This window comes from Triticum aestivum, chromosome 5B (assembly GCF_018294505.1).
Source record: "Triticum aestivum cultivar Chinese Spring chromosome 5B, IWGSC CS RefSeq v2.1, whole genome shotgun sequence".
NCBI lineage: Eukaryota > Viridiplantae > Streptophyta > Magnoliopsida > Poales > Poaceae > Triticum > Triticum aestivum.
Genome location: NC_057807.1, coordinates 196,873,361 through 196,890,394, shown reverse-complemented (window position 1 = coordinate 196,890,394; position 17,034 = coordinate 196,873,361). Strand labels below are relative to the sequence as shown.

The window sequence follows — 17,034 nt, the reverse complement described above, 5'->3', positions numbered from 1 at the left end:
GCGTCGTACTCGGCCGACGGCGGCGGGGCGGACTCCCGCTGCGGGGGAAGGCGGCGGCGCGGCTGGGCCTTCAGCCCAGTCGGGCGACAAAGTTTTTTTTTAAATAATTTCGCCTGAAAGAAAAAAAATCCTAATAAGAATATAATAAAAATTCTAAAAATGCCAAAAACAATTTTCACCGTCTAAATAAAATATATAGAACAAAGTTAACATTTTTCTGGCCTAAAAATGCAATTTTAAAAAATGCATATTTTACTAATTCAAATAAAATAGCAATTAAAATACCAAATAAATCATAACTTGATTTTAAAATTCTTTCTCCAGTATTTCTCTTAGTTTGAAGAAGTCATATTATCTTCTCTCATATACTTTTAATAATGAAATAATTAGAGAGAAAAATAATAAAATCAATTTGATCCTTTCTTCCAATTTGAAATGAATTTCAAATATGAAATTTGTGAAACCTCCAACTCTCTCCTTGGGTCCTTGAGTTGCTTAAGATTTCTAGGATCTCAACAAAATGCAAGAATAAATATGATATGCATATGATGATCTATGTATAACATCCAAATTGAAAATTGGGATGTTACAAACCTACCCCCCCTTAAGATCTATCTCGCCCTTGAGATTCGGGTTGGTCAGCAAAACGGTTTGGGTGGTCTCTACGGAGATCTTCTCGCTCCCAGGTGGGTTCTGAGGGAGTCCTGGATTAGGAGGCCCTCGGACAGCCGGACTATATGCTTATGCCGGACTGTTGGACTATGAAGATACAAGACTGAAGACTTCGTCCCGTGTCCAGGTGGGACTCTCCTTTGTGTTGAAGGCAAGCTTGGCAATTTGGATATGTAGATTTCCTTCTCTGTAACCGCCTCTGTTGTAACCCTAGCCCCTCCGGTGTCTATATAAACCGAAGGGTTTAGTCCGTAGGACAACAACAATCATAACCATAGGCTAGCTTCTAGGGTTTAGCCTCTATGATCTCGTGGTAGATCAACTCTTGTAATACTCATATCATCAAGATCAATCAAGCAAGAAGTAGGGTATTACCTCCGTAGAGAGGGCCCGAACCTGGGTAAACATTGTGTCCCCCACCTCCTATTACCATTAGCCTTAGACGCACAGTTCGGGACCCCCTACCGAAAATCCGCCGGTTTTGACACCAACATTGGTGCTTTCATTGAGAGTTCCACTGTGTCGTCACCATAAGGCTTGATGGCTCCTTCAATCGTCTACAGCGATGCAATCCAGGGTGAGGTTTTCCTCCCTAGACAGATCTTCGTATTCGGCGGCTTCGCACTGCGGGCCAACTCACTTGGCCATCTGGAGCAGATCGATAGCTACGCCCCTGGCCATCAGGTCAGGTTTGGAAGCTTGAACTACATTGCCGACACCCGCGGAGACTTGATCTTCGACGGATTCGAGCCCATGACAGGTGCGTCCTACAGCCGCGATGAGCATGACTTAGATCTGTCATCAGACGGTGTTCAGGAGATCGCACCTGCAGCTGCCCTGGCTTTAAATCTGGAGCAGATCGTGCCATCCGAGGATGGGCGGATGGACCCCGCCATGGAGGCCGCACACTCAGCGCCGATAGAGCCGAACACAGATCTCACCTCCAAGGAGGTCTGTGTCTTCGGACCCTCGGATTCGTCTCCGGCTAGGGGCTCCGAACCGCGTGCATCCGTGCCCACCAAACCTGACTGGGCACCGATCATGGAGTTTAGCTCCGTGGGTATCTTTTAGCACTCGCCCTTGGGCGACGTGCTAAACTCATTAAAATCTCTCTCCCTATCAGGAGACTCTTAGCCGAACTAGATCCGGCTTGAGTGGGAAGCGGACGACGAAGAAATTCGTTACCCACCCACCACCCACTTAATAGCCACTGTCGACGACTTAACCGACATGCTTGACTTCGACTCCGAAGACATCGACGATATGGATGACGATGCCGGAGAAGAACAGGAACCACCGCCCACAGGGCAATGGACTGCCACCTCATCATATGATATATATATGGTGGACACACCCAAAGAAGACAATGGCGAGGGTCAAAAGGATACAGCGGAGGATGATCCACTTGAGAAGCAAACCAAGCGCCGACGACAGCGGCGCCGCTCTAAATCCCGCCATAGCAAAAACAGTGATACCGGCACAAGGGACAATAGCACTCCGAATGATGCCGAAGACGAAAACAACCCCGCCCATCCAAGCTTCAAGCAAGCCAGACCGGAGGATGGGCAAGCTAGCCCTGATGAACATGCAATGAATGGAGACTTGGAGGATGAAAATTACATGCACCTCTCCGAAGACAATGTGAGCCTCAGCGACGAAGAATTTATCGTGCCTGAGGATCCCGTCGAGCAGGAGCGCTTCAAGCGTCGACTTATAGCCACTGCAAAAAGCCTGAAGAAAAAATAGCAGCAACTTAAAGCTGATCAAGATCTGCTAACTGCTAGATGGACTGAGGTCCTGGCAGCCGAGGAATATGGACTCGAGCACCAACCAAAAGCTACCCGAGGCGCAAGTTGTTACCTCAATTCGAGGATGAGGCACTATAGCCCACATTACCAGCGCAGGATGCGGCTGACCAGCCACCTCGTGGCCAAGACAAAGCGGCATATCAGCCCGAACACCAGCCCGCACCCCGTCGGCAAACAAATAAAAACACGAAGGCCCGGGGCTACACGCAGGACCTGTGAGACGAATTGGAAAACAAAGCAGGACAGTCAAGATCGATCTACAGATCACGGGGGCGCGCCCCAATGCATGACGATGACCGCCACGCCGGATATACTAAATACAAATCCGGTCGGGCCGAATATAGCAGATCAAACTCGTGGAACTGCGTCACGACGTAGCCCGCATGGAGGCGCCGCACACCCCCTATGCTTCACTGACAAAGTAACGGAGCATGAGTTCCCAAAAGGGTTTAAACCCGTGAACATCGAACCATGTGATGGAACAACAGACCCCGCGGTATGGATCGAAGATTTCCTTCTCCACATTCACATGGCCCGCGGCGATGATCTGCATGCCATCAAGTATCTCCCAGTAAAACTCAAGGGACCGGCTCGACATTGGCTGAATAGCCTGCCGGCAAACTCCATTGGCAGTTGGGAGAACCTGGAAGACGCAATCCTTGACAACTTCCAGGGCACTTATGTGCGACCACCGGACGCTGATGAGTTAAGTCACATAACCCAACAGCCCGGAGAGTCAGCCAGGAAATTCTGGACTCGGTTCTTAACTAAAAAGGACCAAATTGTTGACTGTCCAGATGCCGAAGCCCTAGCGGCCTTTAAGCACAACATCCGTGACGAGTGGCTTGCCCGACACCTCGGCCAAGAGAAGCCGAAATCCATGGAAGCCCTTACGACACTCATGACCCGCTTCTGTGCGGGCGAGGACACCTGGCTAGCTCGTAGCAACACCATCTCAAGCAAGCATGGGACTTCTGAACCAAGAGATAACAACGGCAAGCCCAGACGCAGCAAACACAAGCGTCGTAATAATGGCGACAACACCGAAGACACGACCGTCAATGCCGGATTCAGCGGCTCTACCACCGGTCAAAGGAAGAAACAATTCAAAAGAAATAGTCCGGGCACGTCCAGTTTGGACCGTATACTCGACCGACCATGCCAAATTCATGGCACCCCAGGAACACCAGCCAATCACACCAACAGAGAATGATGGGTCTTCAAACAAGCCAGCAGATCAGGTGCCAAAAAAAGGAGAAGGGGTCGCAAAGCGATGACGACGACGAGGAGCCCCTGCCACCAAACACAGGAGGGTAAAAGAAGTTTCCCCCGCATATCAAAATGGTGAACATGATAAACGCCACCCATATTCCCAAGCGGGAGCAGATGTGCACACTCAAGTATGTTGACGCAACGGAGCCAGTCGCCCCAAAATATAACCTATGGTCGTCCGGCCCGGTCACCTTTGATCGTACGTATCGTCCGGCCAATAACAGTCAGGGCAATTTAGCCGCACTAGTCCTTGACCCAATAATTGACGGATTCCACCTCACACGAGTCCATATGGACGGGGGCAGTAGTCTGAACCTGCTATATCAGGACACAGTGCGCAAGATGGGTATCGATCCTTCAATGATCAAACCCACTAAAACCACCTTTAAAGGTGTTATACCAAGTGTGGAGGCCCGTTGTACAGGCTCCATCACTCTGGAGGTAGTCTTTGGACCACCGGATAACTACCGTAACGAAGAGTTAATCTTTGACATCGTCCCCTTTCGCAGCATCTATCATGCATTGCTCGGTCGAACCGCGTTTGCTTCATTCAACGCGGTGCCACATTATGCCTACCTTAAGCTTAAGATGCCCGGTCCACGCGGCGTCATAATAGTTAATGGCAAGGCCGTACGCTCCCTCCGTGCCGAAGAGTACACCACCGCCTTAATAGTAGAAGCATAGAGTGGCATCTTTCAATTGAACCTTGAGTCGAAAGCCAAGCTTCCGGACACCATCAAACGAGTCCGAACTACTTCGTGGCAGGATAGCCCGGCTCGTCAAGAGCTCAACTAAACACTCCAACAGTAGACAGAGGCAAAGCTAGGATAGGCCACACAATGCGGCTCAACCGCTCCGTGGCACACAAACATTTTTTCGCATTTCCCTTGTAGGTCCACTTTTGTGTAGGCCATCACCAGCGACCAGACCCATGAGGGGACAAACATACCACAGAGGGAAACAACTCAGACGCGTAAAGGAATCCTTAGATATTCCCCTCGATGACCATCCGACTACAATCCGGATACGCACACAGCCTCCCTCCCCCAATCTCAGCAGATTCTAAAGTCATATTTCTTTTTTATCACATTACTTGTACTCGTACGCCTTGACGTATTATTCAAATTACAACGTGTGCCTTTTTATGACGCTTACTTGCAGTTCCTTTTTTGATACTCTTTGTCAAATGGCATTCGTACACTACGATATGCCTTAATATGCCAGGGGCCTCATCGTACCCATAATACGGCAATAAAAGTCCGGACACCTTCACGGTCGTTCGGCACCTCGAACTTGTAGCATTATATGCATCGGCTCCGAATCATGTCTTGGGTCAAAAGTTGGGTTGCCCGGCTCTATATCGGCTAGGGTAGTAAAGGGAGAACTACTGCGATTGCGTCCCGGTTCTTCTGGATGAGCGCCTCAGTAGAGAAAGCCGAAAACTGACTGTCATGATATGGAGAGAGCTGGTCAGCTGTTCGAGAGGTCGCAAAATCTTTAAGGATTTCTTCCGCACTATGCGATAACTAATGCAGCATGCGATGAATCGGCTTTCTCTTCCGATCAGGTGCTTATAGAGCCCCTAGTGCGGTCTTCCAAACACCAGGGGCTGCGCCTACCTTTCTCTTGTCAAACTACCTGGTTCGTTGCGCTGAACACCTCCATCAAGGACTCAAAACTGGGGTAAAGAGTGCTCAGGTTCATCCCGAACACCCCCGTATTTCCTACATGGGGGCAGAAGCCGACGACTAGCCAACTCTCAGGGTTAATATATAAAATGGCCGCAAAGGAGGTAAAACTTCCAAAATAACAAGCATTATATCATTTAAATGACCTTGTTCAAACATTACATAGGACAACATGAATGTATTCATGGGAATATAATGTCCTTGGCACATTGCTCCGCTACAAGACGGCATCCTTTCAGGACACTATCATAATATAACTCGGGCTTGCGGTGCTCCTTCACCTCAGGCGGTCCTTGGGTCATCAGCTTTTCAGCATCCATCTTCGCCCAGTGCACCTTCGCGCGGGCGAAGGCCATTCGCGCACCCTCCATACAGACCGACCGCTTGATGAATTCAAGTTGAGGGCAGGCACTTACCAGCCGTTTCACGAGCCCGAAGTAGCTGCTGGGAATCAGTTCGGCAGGCCATAGCCGGATAATTAAATCCTTCATGGCTAGTTCCGCCGCCTTATGCAGTTCAATGACCTGCTTCAGTTGATCGACAAAGGGCACTGGATACTGTGGTGCCAGATACTGCGACCAAAAGAGCTTCTCCGCAGTGCTCCTTTCTTCGGCTTGGTAGAATTGTGCGGCATCAGATATGCTACGCGGCAGCTCCGCAAATACCCCTGGAGAAATCTGAATTCAAATTAGTAACGTGATTTTCTCCCTTCCAATATTTGCTTTGCATAGATAAAGCCTTACCCACCGCGATCTTCCTCGCCTCCTAGATTTCCTGCCGGGCGCCTTGGGCTTCCCCCCAGGCATCACGTGCGGCCTGACGAGCCTTGGTGAGTTTGGATTCTTTCTCTGTTAAACTCTGCTCCAAGGTCTCGCATTTCTTCACGGCCTCTTGGAGCTCTTGCTTAGCTTCAATAACCCTGGCCTCATGCTTTTCACGAAGAGCCTACTCTGCTGCTGCCTTCTTCTCAGCCTCAGCCATAGCCTTCTTAAGAGCCTTGACTTCGGTCGTCGCCCCTAGAGCACATCATGAAAATATTTTCATCATAGTCAGTTATTCATTCGCGCTGAACATGAACAAGGTTTTTTGCATACCTTGGTTATCCTCCAACTGCTTTTTCAATTGGCCAAGTTCTTCTTCGTCCCGCTCCATACTCTGCTTCAGTCCGGAGACTTCCGCAGTATGAGAGGCGACATTCGCTACAGACGCCTGCTTATAAATAAAAAAGAGGGAGAGGTGCCATAGGGTGAGTCTCCTGCGATCGTGTATTTTATCCTTTGCCCGGTTCTTTCTTTCAAACAACGAACAGTGTATCAGAGGCTACTACCTATACTATAACACTCTTTGAAACCTAACAACATACCTCAAAGCCCGTTATCAGGCTAATGCACGCTTCATTTAGCCCGCTCTCGGCTGACCGAATCTTCTCAATCACGCACCCGTAAGGGCACGGTTCTCCTCAATGATGGAGGTGCTCTTCAGTGCCGCTGATAAAGTATCCGGCACCTCTGGCTGGGCAAAGGTTGCCAGTGGAACAGGCGCACCCCTTCCTATCGAGGGAGGCTGCCTGCCTGATTCCGGAGCCGTATCGGTCTCCGGAATAATGTCCGGCTGGGGGCCGAATTCGAGATAGCCCCCGCCATCAGTGTCCATGGGAGCCTTTTCTCCCGTGTGTCGGCCCACCAAAATTTGACCCCCTGGCGCCGCCTTGACGGTCTTTTCACCCCCTCCTTGGCCTGGGTCCCTCTGGGATGATGCCTCGGTGTCGTGCACTTTTTTTGGGGAAGGGGCCTTCTGGGGTGTCCCGCTGTCCATAGCATCCGAGCCAATAAATCCTCCGATGAGGATTGTTCGGCGCGGGACCTCGCCGGACTGCAAGAAAGTGTGGCTCAATGATTAAACGTCATACAATAGTAAGTCTGGATGCACAAATGTGTCCGTGTTTTATATACTCACAATTTCACCAGGGGCTAGTCCCTGGGATCCCACTCCGGGCTGCTGTCGGTAGCGGTGGCGGATTCCTCCGGAAGGGGAGTTTTTCCCTTCTTAGGCGATTCAGCCTCCAAGTGTGTGGAGGCCATCCTTTTCTTTCTTCCCCTTACTGGGGAGGATTGGCTTTCCGCCTCTTCTTCGTCCTCCTTGGAGGAAGAGCGGGCCTCGGAGTCTTTGGATACTGTGTCCAAAGTTCCTCGGCGAGACGAGCGCCCCTGGTCTCTTTAACCTCTTTTTCGGTTTTCTTCTTCGGCGCCTTGTAAGGCGTCGGGACCAGCATCTTTGTCAGAAGTGGGCCGGCTGGTTCTTCCGGCAGCGGGGCCGGTCAGTAGATCCGCCCTGCCTTCTTCGTCCAGCCCTAGGAGAGTTGTGGAAAAATACATTGAACGTTTCCCTTGGATTATACAGATAAAGCATGTGACTCGACAACATACGGAGACTTACCAAACTCGCAGGTAGGGACAGTTGATACCCGTGGTCCTCAGCTGAGTCCGGCCACGATTTGCCGGACTTAAAAAGCACTTTCCAGATGTCTTCGTGCGATGTGTCGAAGAACCCTAGTAGGGTCTGGTGCTTGGCCGGGTCGTATTCCCATAAATGCCAAGCCCTGTGTTGGCAAGGGAGAATCTGGCAAACTAACATCACCCAGACCACATTGACAAGTTTGATATTCTTGTCTTCCATACCCTTGACGCGCGTCTGGAGCACCGACAACTCATCAGGCGAAGACCAGTTCAGGCCCTTCTTGGGCCAAGACGTAAGCCGCAGTGGAGCTCCGGATCGTAATTCGGGAGCTGCGGCCCATTTTGTGCCGCGTGGCTCAGTGATATAGAACCACTGTTGTTGCCATCCCTTGACGGAGTCATTGAAGGTACCTGAGGGCCATGTGACGTTGGGCATCTTGCTCACCATGGCTCCTCTACACTCAGTGCGCTCTCCGCTGACCTCCTTGGGTTTCACATTGAAAATCTTCAGCCATAAGCCTAAGTGTGGGGGGATGCGGAGAAAGGCCTCGCACACGACGATGAATGTCGAGATGTTGAGGAAGGAATTGGGGGATAGATCATGAAAATCGATCCCATAGTAATACATAATGCCGCGAACAAATGGGTGGAGGGGAAACCCTAGTCCGCGGACAAAATGAGGAAGGAATACAACCCTCTCGTGGGGTTCCGGAGTAGGGACGATCAGTCCCACCGCCGGGAGGCGGTGGCTGATTTTCTTGGCCAGATACCCGGCCTGCCGAAGTTTCTTGATGTCCTTCTCCCGAACGGTAGAGGCCATCCACTTGCCTCCTGCTCCCGATCCGGACATTTTCGGAGTGCCTTTGTTTGCGGAGAAGGTGAATGCTTGGGCGTTGGAGCTCGAGAATGGATGAGCAGAGGAAGAAGAAGGCGTGGGTGAAAAAGGGGAATCCTTATTTAAAACAATAATGAGGCTAGCCAACTCGCATGAAGAAGGCTCCCCCGATCGCTTCCTTTGATGGCCGTTTGATCGTGGTCAGACTAGTCTTCGACTTTGTTTCGACCGTTAGATGCTTGCTGTTTTCGCTGTTGGTTTTGACCGTGTGGTAAGTTTGCATGGCCAATGACCGATGAGCTCTTATTCTGTGCCTATTGGCTGGGTAAGCCATTTCGAGGTGCGAGTGCGCCCTCTCCCCGCAAGCCGCGTGCACGTCGCGCCATTTGCGGGGGCGTGGGTAACCTTGCCGTCGAAAGCCCCTCGGCCCAGTCAAATCGCCCGCACTCCGCAGCCCTCCCTCCCTCCTCGATCTCTCTCCCTCAGCCGCCACAAACCCTAGGTCCCTTTCCTACGATACCGTGGTCTTTGCCCCTGCTCCATCCGACCTCCATGGCGGACGAGGGCCCGATCCGCGCCGACGCCGTGCCGGCGGCGGCCGGGGCGGGCGCGGAGAGGGCCGATGCGGCGGCTGCGGGCGGGGTGGCGGCGGCCAAGGCCAGGGAGGACGAGGTTGGCCACGGGCGGGGCGGCGGCGGCCAAGGCTAGGAAGGACGAGGTCAGGGAGTACAAGAGTGACGTGAGGAAGCTGGAGGAGCTGTTCAAGAAGCTGAACCCCTCCGTGGAGGAGTTCGTGCCGCTCTTCCTTCGCCAGGAGGACAGCGCATGCCGCCTGTCGGCCGACGCGCTCGTCTTTGCCTCGCCCGCGATCGACTACTATGCTCCTCCGTCCACCGACTCTGTCCGTGCAGGTCGCCAGTTTCCTTTCGCGCCAACCTTCTCCACTGTCTCCCCAGTTCATCCTCCGTCCCTTGCTGCTCGAGATTCTCATCTGCTCAGGCTGCGAGGAAGACACGTGAGGAGGAGAGACCTCGTCTCGAGAAGCCCGGAGGAGGGGCTGAAACAGAGAGGAGCAGATGCCAGCCAGGTAGTCGGCTCGGCTTGACACCGTCCTTCGTGTCTGGGCCGCGGCAGACCCTAGCACCATCCTTAAGGTGTCTTCACGGCTGCAGGAGTGTATGTGAGCCCCCCACCATCTCTCACTCTCCCGTCATCACCTGGTATTGCACTTCTACCCCCTGGCTTGAACCTGAAACCTCCATGTGCTCTGTAGGTGTAGATTCAGACGTCACCAAAGCCCTTTTTGTGGGATTTACAAAATTCATTCAGTAACATTGTAAATGGGTGTAAATTCAGACGTTGCCAAAGCCAAGTTTGTCCTACTGATTTCCTTGGTATTCCATATATTATGTGCCCTGTAGGCCTTATTGCTTTCCTAGCTTGGTAAGTTAGTATGCATGAATTTTGTGGGTGTGGGTGCATTTGGATGCTGACTTAGATGTCATCCCATCTTGCTTCCATGTTTTTTCTTCACCATGTTATCTTTAGCCTTCCACGCCACTGATTTGGTTGGTTTATTTCCTTGAATAGTTCTCCTTGTTTGCCACTGATAAATACAACGATTATGTGATGTCTGTATTTATTGTTTTAGCTAATGTGTCTCTTTTATTATTATTATCATCCTCTATGGTTAATCACACATTTCATTGTTGTGCTTCGGAGTCTATGGTGTACTACATGCAACATGATACAATCCACAATGGTTAATAAAAACTAAATATGATAGCAAATGAAAACTATTGTGATGCATTGAACTATGATGGACACATAAAAAAGGCGTACAATAACTTCTAACTTTATTCCACTGATGACAAGCCTGATTATTCCTACCTTAAGCGACTGTTACGTGACCTCTTTATCCATGAAGGTTTGATTTTGTTTTCATTCTTGAAGAGGATTAGGAAGTATTATTTTCCTCTTCATACTTAAATCTACGAGATATTAACTTCCCTCGTCTATACTTGATCGAAACCTGTTGCATTCTGTGTATTATTGAAGTACCAACATCCAAAATGCTTTAAAGGTTATAGCCGTAAGGTTCATCAGAATAATGCCTTGCAGGTTTTCAGTTTGACTATGTATTTGACTGGACAATATTGAAGTACCAGCAATCTCAAATTGCTGGTGCTCTGCCTCGTGTTGCAGTAAGTCTTTCATGCACTCACCAACCAAAGACATGTGTATTTTCATATAGCCATCCATGTGAAATTGCGACGTCTTACATATATTCTACATGGCCATGGTGCAGGACCTTTTGGGTTGACACCACCTGTATTGCAGAATGATAGTCAATCTGGTAATTTGTTTATTTTGATCAGTCCTTACGAGTATTACTATTACTGTTTTCAGGCAATATTGATGAGTAATTGGCTTATAATAAAGTTGCCAGAAAGTTTCTTTGCTTCTATGGCTAACTTGAACCAGATGGTCACCGGTTGGTCCTCCTCTTCTCTCCTCGCGCCATCGTCCTCCTCCTCATCCATCTCTCGATTCAGCCAAGACAATGGGGATCAAGACTGTGTTATGTTGAAAAAAGGAAAGAGACTACTCTTTTGTTACTTACAGTACAGATATATGCTATAACATTACCGTTATGCTCTCTTTGGATTTCATTTTATGTCTACCAACAAGAAAGTCACTAATATCAATGCCTACGAATTATTTTGAAAGAGACTACTCTTTTGTTACTTACAGTACAGATATATGCTATAACATTACCGTTATGCTCTCTTTGGATTTCATTTTATGTCTACCAACAAGAAAGTCACTAATATCAATGCCTACGAATTATTTTGTTCGCCATTCTAATCGTGACAGCAGAGAGCAATGGATATAGAAGAAATATGTAAACAATTGTCCCTTAGAAGAAATATGCAACAACTTATTCAGGTTACTTCTGAATTAATAACGCCTCTGTATCGTTACATACACATACTTAGAATGTGCTCTTGGTTTGGTTTGGATTACTCGTGTTTTTTTATTTTGACTGCAAAATAACTTCTCTTTTCAACACACTTAGTGCGTGATCTAGCCATCACATTATAATAGAGTAAGTGAGAAAAAGCTCTTTATTTGAATGACCAAGAATCCGTGGTGTGCTCCTCAACTGCAAGGAACACTCCACTATGAAACTCACTTAAGTAGGCTGGTAGATCGATGCTACTTCCGTTATTATTATTTTTTATTGCCTAAGCGCCGAACAAACACTCTTGCATTGGAGATGCCCTGATTAGCTTCTTCTACAAATTTGTCCCAATGCAATTAGCAGGCTAGCATATTCGAAAAATGAAATTTTGAATGACATATAGCAGGATATGCATGTATTCCTACTCCTATCTTGTATGGACAAATAGATCTAACAGCTGACCTTCTTGCTTGCAGTGGTACAGGTGTGATCTTCATGGAGCTAGCAATCATTGGATTTGGTAATACATAATCACTTATTCAGAGAGCCCAAGGTGAGAAGGGACGAGCATCTAGAACACCACCACCTACTAATCATTGAGCTACTATCTGTCTTTGAATGAGTTACTTAACAAGAGAAGGCAGGTAGCAATAGAACACGTGCAATCTCAATGTTTACTAATTATCTATTTCTGAATTTATTCGTTCCCAACTGCTCTGAATCTGGGTGTTTTGCTTGATGCTTTGTAGGAGTTTCCTACCTTTCTTCTGCAAATCTGGAATGCCTTTATGGCATGATCTCGTGAAAAAAGTACCTTTGATGCAGTAATGGATTTGATTATCACTGGTTACTCTGTTTTCACGAATTACTATCCAACTGTAAGTCTGTTCTATACCCTAAGGCCCATGTAAATCTGATAGAAGATTAAGCTATTTAATTTAAACTAAAAAGGATAATATTCTTTCACTCGCTTGAATCTGTCCAGACCTGAAAAATACTTATACTTTGAAAGCTTGATATATGAGTATGTAATTTTACAGGTATGTAAATAGCCGACAATGTTATTGTTCAAATGTACTCGAGCCAGGTTTCGGTGTTTCATTGCAACCAAAAGAATTGGTAATATTGTTTTGATGAAAACATGGTCGCACTTGTCGGTGTTGTATAATAGGATTTTTAATTAGTGGCATAGGAAAATTTTCCCTAAGATCCACTATGAAGTTGATTGAAAGTCCATTTTCCTAAGATCCACTATGACAATGAAAAAGATTTCTGAAAACTATGTCACCATAAATGTTCCATCATTGTCCATAGCAGTCCCATGCCATATTAATTTCAGAAGAATAAATTCTTATTCAGATGTTCATTGTGTTTTTATGTACTGCTATATCTAAAAAAGCAACTTTCAGCTAAAACCAGAGCCGTGGTTAAGATACTCTTCGCACCTAGGATATGTGTATATGTTCAGATTGCTAACTTTAAACTATAGTTTTAGAAAATGTGGTGCCCTCGCTCATTTTTCTAATGCATGAACTTAGGGTAAATGTTTTATGTGTAATGCGTGCTTGATTTCTTTTTGATTCTGGCGGATTTTGATTTTCTCCACCATGCTTCTCTCCAACGGGATGAGTCTGTTTTTGCTACAACGGGTGATGCATGTGCTTATTGTTGGCTGTTGGTATGTGGTATGCATTTTCTCATTGTTGGATGTTTGTTGTTTGCTATGATTAAGATACATTGGCATGTACATTTTATATCAGTTTTGTTTTCAACACCACCTATCACTGTATAATTTGCCGTTAATAGAGTAGTTTCTCCTTTATTGCATTGCATAATGCTAGCAAGCTACATTGCACCATAAACAAATATAATCCTCTTCCAAGGTTAAACCTGTTTTTTTCCTTCTAGCAAAGATCTTCTCTGGAAAAGATCAATTCCGTTAGCCTATAATATTGCAGTTCTTTCGTATCCTTCAAAGATTTATAAATATTTTCTGTTTCCACTCCATTCGTTCTCATGGATTCTGAAAAAAATATTTTTGTTTTTTGTTGATTAATAATATTGCTTTCCGTTTCAGTTTTGTGGTGGTCGATGCATGTAGAATATACAGACTTTCCTAGAATGGCGCCTTTTAGTTTTTCTGCTTGATGTTAGTTCATTGATGAGAACACCTATGTACATGATTGCTGCATGCATGATTTCCTACTATATACTGAGAAATATTTTTGTTTTCCGGACATTGTTTTCTAAATCCTATCAACATATTACCTGATATGGTTTTTGAAGTTTCTATTTTATAGCGAGCTTTGCACTGGTCAACTTGAGTATGGTATTGTTATCTTTTCTTTTGTTTACAGGCGATGTGTGGTAGAAGCTGTACTCACAGGAAGACTATTGTGTTGTGTATAAACCATGTTCTACGATTCACTTCTGTTATGCATATTTACTTTTCAGTTTTAGGACCGAAATCCATCCATTGTAATGAATTTGGTTGTATGGGCATTACCTATTTGACTTAGGCTTGCTTCATCACATATAGACTGCTTTTCTTTTCCCCACTGCTTGTATGACCTAAAACTATCATGTATATGAGGCAAGTTATAAGCAATGTTTCACATTTTCTTACTTGAAATACTGTGCTTGCCTATTCAGATGTTCCAAGACCCAAATCAACAGAAAAACAACACATACAACATTTTTTTCCTTTTAACTTTGGGTACCCTTATACAAGCCCTTGTTCATTTTGTTTATATAGTGGTTAGAATAGTAACCATATGTGCTTGCTCAATACTGATAAATGGAATATTTTCAAAGCACGTATGGTGTGGGTCTGTTCACAATTTGGCGCAACGGGAGATTACTGAAAAATACATATTTTTTCAACATGACATGGTCTTGAAATGGGACTACTATCAAATTAAAATGTGTAGGTATATCTCATTGTAGATGACAAGTCAATATTTTTTTATTAAAGGGGGTTAAATTTGTTATCATATATGCTTGCCCGCTACTAAAACAACTAAAACATTCTTTTCATGTTGAACATGGATTCAGTGGGTCTCTGTGCCATTTTGTTACCTAGATGATGAACTGAGAAAGAAAGGAAGGGGATAGACAGTCTTCGCTGGCTCCGCCCCCTACTCACGGGCCACATGCATCGCTCTATGTGGGTTGAGCTAAATAACATATGGGCTATCCTAATACCTTTTGATCCCTATATCTCCGTATATGCACAACAAAGACATGTTTTTTTCTTAGGTTTCTTATCTTTTTTCCTCTTTTTTTAAGGAAAAATATGCATGGCCAGGTTTTTCATCATGATAACCATGTTTCCAAACTTGCTAAAAAAAATACAACCATGCCAACTTTACTCTCTCATCATAGTGCCCATATTTTCAAACTGAACATATGCATATTATGCAAAGTTTTTCTTTTCCCATACTATTATTTAACAACGTAATAAACATATTTAAAAAATAGCAGATTTAGTTGAAGGTTCTTGCAGCATGAAGCTATTTTCATCTACAACAAGTCTTCAGCAGGTCTGTGCGCCATTTGGCGCAACGGGTCAACTAGTCTCTTTATAAAGGCGGTAGAAACCATGCGCCTCCCCACTTGCCCTGGGAACTCGCTTATTCCTCAAGCACCGTGTTGATGGTGTGGTTGGGTTACCCACACCCTGATGAGTATCCCATGATACGGGGACACGATCTCTGCATCGATAAGACGTGCCTATGAAACCGCCTCGCAAGATGTGCAGTAGCAGGTTGAGAAAAACGGTTTAAATAAATACGGGGCCATGGCGTGATGTCACGCTATGGAAAGGTTGTCAGCAGATTAGATTCGTGGAATATTGTGCTCTTTGCGGTGATATGTGGAATTTGTTTTACAGAGTCGGACACGATTCTTGTGTTCAAGATCTTCTTTGGAGTATTCGGAGAAGGAACCTGCCTTGCAATGCCGAAGACAATCTGCTAGCCGGACTCATCGTCATTGAAGCCTAGTTCAGGGGCTACTGAGGGAGTTCTGGATTAGTGGGTCCTCGGACAGCCGGACTATATGCTTATGCCGGACAGTTGGACTATGAAGATACAAGACTGAAGACTTCGTCTCATGTCCGGATGGGACTCTCCTTTGCGTGGAAGGCAAGCTTGGCAATTTGGATATGTAGATTTCCTTCTTTGTAACCGCCTCTATTGTAACCCTAGCCCCTCCGGTGTCTATATAAACCGGAGGGTTTAGTCCGTAGGACAACAACAATCATAACCATAGGCTAGCTTCTAGGGTTTAGCCTCTACGATCTCGTGGTAAATCAACTCTTCTAATACTCATATCATCAAGATCAATTAGGCAGGAAGTAGGGTATTACCTCTATAGAGAGGGCCCGAATCTGTGTAAACATTGTGTTCCCCGTCTCTTGTTAACATTAGCCTTAGACGCACAGTTTGGGATCCCCTACCCGAGATCCGCCAGTTTTGACACCGACAACTTCCTCCTCGGTATGGTGGCTCCACTTAACTTTGCAAAACTTGATAACCTTGCTGCGAGTAACTCGACTGTAAAACTCGAGAATCTTGACTGGCTTATCTACATAGGTCAAATCACACTCTAGTTGAATTGCTTCCAGTGGCACTGTATCCCTCAGAGGAGTATCGGCCATCTCTGCGTGGCACTTCTTCAACTGGGAAACGTGAAACACGTCATGAACTCCTGACAATCCTTTTGGCAATTCCAGCTTGTATGCAACTTCTCCCATGCGTTCCAATACTCGGTATGGTCCCACAAAACATGGTGCTAGCTTTCCCTTGACTCCAAAATGCTTAACTCCTTGAAGCGGGGATAGACGAAGATATGCTCTATCTCCGACTTCGTAAACTATCTCCTTGTGTTTAGTATCTGCATAACTCTTCTTCCTGGACTGGGCTACCTTGAGTCTGTCGCAAAACAACTTAACCTTCTCTTCAGAGTCTTTGATTAAATCCGGTCTGAACAACTGCGATCTCCAACTTCATCCCACGATAACGGTGTCCTGCACCTCCTTCTGTATAAAGCTTCGAAAGGGGCTATCTTCAAACTGGCTTGATAACTGTTGTTATAAGAGAACTCTGCATATGGAAAATTGTCATCCCAACTAGATCGATAATCTAGCGCACAAGCTCTCAACATGTCCTCCAGAATTTGATTGACTCTCTCGGTTTGTTCATCTGTCTGTGGATGAAAGGTTGTACTGAACTCTAGCCTGGTACCCAAAGATTCATGCAACTGATTCCAAAACTTTGAAGTAAACTGGGTTGCTCTATCTGATACAATGGTCCTCGGAACTCCTTGCAGACATACG

At 46.3% G+C, this 17,034-nt stretch overlaps 1 long non-coding RNA gene across 8 annotated transcripts; it reads left to right on the top strand.

The window, feature by feature from the left end:
• The first annotated feature begins 9,084 nt into the window (after positions 1 to 9,084).
• LOC123111004 (uncharacterized) lies at positions 9,085 to 14,328 on the top strand. Of its 8 annotated transcripts, none has more exons than XR_006454018.1 (4): positions 9,086 to 10,935; positions 11,040 to 11,680; positions 12,173 to 12,249; positions 12,446 to 14,328. It is a non-coding gene; the product is annotated as an uncharacterized lncRNA (long non-coding RNA). The 8 variants fall into 8 exon arrangements; XR_006454014.1 differs by having other exon boundaries at positions 9,087 to 10,935; positions 12,173 to 12,340; XR_006454019.1 differs by having other exon boundaries at positions 9,085 to 9,907; positions 10,005 to 10,935; positions 11,040 to 14,328.
• The last annotated feature ends 2,706 nt before the right edge of the window (positions 14,329 to 17,034 follow it).